The sequence below is a fragment of the Thermobia domestica genome, chromosome 6 (genome assembly GCF_964235325.1).
Source record: "Thermobia domestica chromosome 6, izTheDome1.hap1.1, whole genome shotgun sequence".
NCBI classification, from domain to species: domain Eukaryota; kingdom Metazoa; phylum Arthropoda; class Insecta; order Zygentoma; family Lepismatidae; genus Thermobia; species Thermobia domestica.
The window spans coordinates 108,049,015-108,054,591 of NC_137459.1; the positions used below are offsets into that span (position 1 = coordinate 108,049,015).

Consider the following 5,577-nt stretch of genomic DNA (forward strand, 5'->3'; position numbering starts at 1 on the left):
ACAGACAGATGTACACATACATTGGAAGGTGATTCGTGACATGAAAAGAAGACAAAAAGTCGTGTTGCATATGGAATTCTGCGTCGTGTACAAGTACAGGGGTGCCAACTTGGAATCGAAAATCGAATCCTGACAAAAGAAGACGTGAAAAGAAGACAAAAAGTCCTTTTGAATGTCACGAATCACCTCCCAAAGTACGTGCACACTTTTATGTCTCGCTCCAATTGTCAGGATTCGATTTTCGATTCCAAGTTGCCCCCCCCCTGTCACTCGTATACGACGCGGAATTCCATAACATGTAAGAGGACTTTTTGTATTCCTTTGATGTCACGAATCACCTCCCGAAGTATGTGCACATCTTCCAGGTTCACCCAGTATATATGGAATCCATAACAAGCTTCATTTTTATATATACAATAAAAGAAGATATTGACAAAGAAGTATGTTTCTATATTCTTTGAGCATTATTTATGACTTGAATCTATTTTTTAATGGTTATTGAGTATTTACCTTCATTATTTCGACCTACATTTTAGTGCCTATTTTACTGCCTATTTTTTTAAATTTTAGTGCCTATTTGCCTGCTTATTTTCTAGGTTTTTAGTGCCTAAACATCCGGTCTCTACTTATGATCTTGATCCAGCTTGGTATATGACAGCACCAGGTTTAGCTTGGGATGCAATGTTAAAGATGACAAATATAAAATTAGAATTGTTGTGGGATTATGATATGGTATTAATGGTAGAGAAAGGTATAAGAGGTGGGATTAGTCAATGCTCAAAAAGATATGTTAAAGCAAATAATAAGCATATGGAAGATTATGATAAGAATAAAGAAGATTCTTACTTAATGTATCTAGATGCCAATAACTTGTATGGGTGGGCAATGAGTCAATATTTACCGTATAAGGGATTTAGATGGTTAAGCGAAGATGAGATAAGAGAAATAGATTTTACAAGTATAACTCTGATACTGGCTACATATTAGAAGTTGATCTTGAATATCCTAAAGAATTACATGACTATCACAAAGACTACCCATTAGCTCCTCAAAATATATGTCCGCCTGGTTCAAAACAATCGAAGCTATTAAGAACCCTATATGACAAAGAGAAATATGTAATTCACTATCGAAACCTAAAACAATGTTTGTCACTTGGATTGAAACTTAAGAAGATACAACGAATAATAGAGTTCAAACAATCAGATTGGTTAAACAAATATATTGATTTAAACACACAGATGAGAACGAAAGCAACAAATGGTTTTGAAAAAGACTTCTATAAGCTCATGAATAATTCAGTATTTGGAAAGACTATGGAGAATATTAGAAAGAGAGTTAATATTAAACTTCTAAGTGATGAGAAAAAATACGAGAAGCTTGTAGCAAAACCAAATTATAAGAGTACTACAGTTTTTACGGAAAATTTAGTAGCAGTTCACATGAACAAGATTAAAGTGCAATTTAACAAACCGATTTATGTTGGTATGTCAATTCTAGATTTGTCAAAATATTTAATGTACGAGTTCCATTATACTGTGATGAAACCTAAGTATCAAGACAAAATAGAAGTATGTTATACAGATACCAATAGTTATATATACCATATCCAAACAGAAGATGTGTACGAGGACATGAAAAATTACATTGATTACTTCGACACGAGTGATTACCCTAAAGATAACAAATATAAGATACCACAAATCAATAAGAAAATACTTGGTAAGATGAAGGATGAGATTAAAGGCACAATCATAGAAGAGTTTGTGGGTTTAAGAAGTAAGATGTACAGTATAAAAGCACCTCAAATAGATTTAACAGATAAAGACTTTAAAGGTAAGTTCGATAAAGAAAAGTGTTGTAAGAAGGCTAAAGGTGTTAAGAAGAGTGTCGTGTATAAAGAACTTACATTTAACGAATATAAGGACTGTTTGATTAGCCAAAGAGAATATTATAAGAAGATGAATTTGATTAGAAGTTATAAGCACGATTTGTACAGTATAGAAGTAAATAAGTTAGCTTTAAGTTGTGTGGATGATAAGAGATGTGATTTAAAGGATGGGATCAATACCCTACCATGGGGTCATTATAAGATAGAAATGAAATAAAATATATGCAATTCATTTATATAATAAACGCCTAAGCAAAACATAATAAAATTAGACTACTTTCGATATTATTGTACAACATGTAAATCAATTGCAACGCAAACTAAAAAAGAATGTACAAGTGACTTCTGTAGCTTTGGTAGATGTAGTAGATGTGAAGATTATGGATATGATTATATTTGTAAGTGCGTAGAATAATTTAGTTGTAGTTTTAGTTTTAGTTAGATGTAAGTTTTTATGATTTTAAATGTCATAAAAGCTTATGCGATCTCACTTTAACATTGTAGTTATGGGAATACTTTCCGCTATGTATAGTTAGTTGGATCCTTCTGCGCTGGTCACAAAAAAGAGTCAAAATTGCGCTCGTAGTAACCATATCTAGCTACTTGAGCATAGTACTTCAATATTTTAATTGTTTGGTTCATCCACCACAATCCCTCCGCGCAGCTTGCTTCTAGCGAATGGAGCGCCACTCGACGGCCAGTCTGATTAATTTCTGGACACATACTGTTTGTGAGCGTAGTACTACAGTGCATTAACTGTTGGTATCATCCAACACAATCCTTCCGGTAGCTTACCTCTAGCGAATGGAATGCCACGCGGGGGCGAGTCTCATTACTTTCTGCATACACTCTATATGAGCATAGTTCTTCAGTGCGTTAATCGTTTGGATCATCCACTACAATCCCTTCGGGTAGCTTGCTTCTAGCGAATGGAGTGCCACGCGGCGGCGAGTCTCATTAACTTTTGCATACACTGTATTTGAGGATAGTGCTTCAGTGTGTTAACTCTTTGGATCATCCACCACAATCCCTCCGTGTAGCTTGCTTCTAGCGAATGGAATTCCACGCGGCGGCGAGTCTCATTAATTTCTGCATACTCTGTATGTGAGCATAGTGCTTCAGTGCGTTAATTGTTTGGATCATCCACCAGAATCCCTCCAGGTAGCTTGGTTCTAGCGAATAGAGCGCCACTCGACGGCCAGACTGATTATTTTCTGGACACATACTGTTTGTGAGCGTAGTACTACAGTGCGTTAACTGTTTGGATCATCCATCACAATCCTTCCGGTAGCTTACCTCTAGCGAATGGAATGCCACGCAGGGGCGAGTCTCATTATTTTCTGCATACACTGTATATGAGCACAGTCATTGTAAAGAGCTGAAAACGGTAAGATGGCGAAACGACGCTGCCCTACACCTACACTTAAGTTTAACACGCAGTGGGAGGAAGATTATCTCTTTGTCGAAGATGACGGTGTAGCCCAATATTTAGTGTGCTTTAAAACATTACACGGATTTAAAAAGTTCAACCTTCAACGTCACTACAATACTTATCACTTGGAGCAATACGGGAACTTGAAGGACATTTTCGCAAAGAAAAATTCAAGAAGTTGAAAGAGAATAAGGCCGCATCGGAAAATGAAGACGGGGAGAGAACGTGTGAAGCCTCTGTGCGGGTGAGTTACAAAATTGCGTTGTATATTGCGAGATTGTTGCGCCCTTTCACAGACGGATTCCTAATAAAGGAGTGTATAGTAACATCAGCAGAAGACTTTTGTCCATTTCGAATACAGCAGTTCGAATCGGTTTCACTTTCCCGACAGACTATTACGCGACGCATAGAACATCTTGCAGATGATGTTTTGAGCCAGCTATCGGAACTTTCGAAAATGTTTATTGTATTTTCCCTGGCGCTCGACGAAAGTACGGATGTTACAGATACTGCGCAGCTTGCTGTCTTTATTCGTGGTGTACATAGTGATCTGGAGATTCGAGAGGAACTGTTGCACATAATACCTATGAAGGGCACCACAACGGGCGCTGACATTCTTGGGTGTGTTGAAGAAAGTGTCGAAAATACAGGCCTTGCGTGGAATGCACTGGTTTCTGTAGCGACCGATGGAGCACCTGCTATGGTTGGGAAGGAAGCAGGGTTCGTGGCGCGACTAAAACAAAAACTGCAAGAGCTTGGGGTGTCGCATGATATCAGGAGAATTCATTGTATGTTGCATCAGGAACAGTTGTGTGCAAAGAGTGTAACGATGAACGATGTCATGGACGTTGTAGTTCGTACCACCAGCTACCTCAGAAAACATGGAGTAAGACATCGCCAATTTAAATCCTTCCTCGAAGACCTAAACAGTGCATACGGAGACATACCTTATTATACTGAGGTGCGCTGGCTGAGCCGTGGGAACTTGTTAAACCAGTTCTTTCAGTTACTAAACGACATTGATATGTTTCTCGATATGAACGATCATTCCGTGCCAGAACTGAAAGACGACCAATGGAGATGCAGCCTTGCGTTTTTGACAGACATAACTACTCATCTCAATGCTCTTAAACTCTCATTGCAGGGTCAACATCTGCTAATTACAAATATGTGCGATCGCGTCGAAGCGTTCAATGTGAAGTTATCCCTTTGGGCGCAGCAATTTGAAAAGAAGATTTTGGTTCACTTTCCCAGCTTAGGCACCTTACAAGAATCCGGTAAACTACTTGACTTGACTCATTACCGCAGTTTGCTGCTTAACCTTAAGGACGAGTTTGAAACCAGATTTCAGGACATAAAATGTTTGGAGATGAGCTTCAGGGTATTTGCCATCCCATTCTCTACCAGCATTGCAGACGCTCCTTCTGATGTTCAGTTGGAACTTATAGACTTAGTGTGCGACAAGGAATTTAAAGAGAAATTCCATCAGAAAAGCAATTTACAAGAGTTGTATAGGAATTTCCCTCGATGTCGATTTCCGCGACTGCATAGTAATGCTGCCAATATTATGTCAATGTTTGGTTCGACGTATGTGTGTGAGTAATTATTTTCAAAACGACTGACGAAATCAAACCAGAGAAGTTCGTTGTCCAACCATCACCTGGAATGTTTGTTACGTCTAAGCTGTGTGCAAACAATATCACCTCGTATAGAGACACTTGCGAAGAAATTGTGCGGTACATCTGTCTCAGAGAGCAAGGCTTGAAGTAAAACACTTGTCAGTTACTAGTGTTTATAGTGTATTTTCTTTTTCTGTGTTTCTAACTTTATACACATTCGGCCTCTTTGTGCGTTTTCGTGTTCTGTTGGTTTGAGTTTTGATTTGCTACTGTCACATTTGTCTCTTGTGGCGTTAAGATACTTGAGTACGCTTCGGCAAATGTGACTGCATTCCATACTTCCATGCTGGAGGCCACTTGCCCTATGCTAAATCCGTGCATTTATATGCTCAGCAAATGTTGAAACTCGAATCTAAACTATCAAAAGAAGAATACGAATTATTTACTAAACAAGGTTATTTTACCATTCGCAGGAATGGGAAATGTTGGTCGGGAACTTGGACAGACATAATAATAGAACAATGCCTAAAGCGTCCAATGAAAGCGGTGGGAGGTCTGACGCATGGAAGAGGAATAACAGATAGTACTTTGTCAAAATGGAAAAAAATGAAATGAAATCTTTGAGCTTTACGTCC

At 38.3% G+C, this 5,577-nt stretch overlaps 1 pseudogene; it reads left to right on the forward strand.

The window, feature by feature from the left end:
• Positions 1-3,780: 3,780 nt before the first annotated feature.
• LOC145687267 (general transcription factor II-I repeat domain-containing protein 2A pseudogene) lies at positions 3,781-4,926 on the forward strand (annotated as a pseudogene).
• Positions 4,927-5,577: the final 651 nt, after the last annotated feature.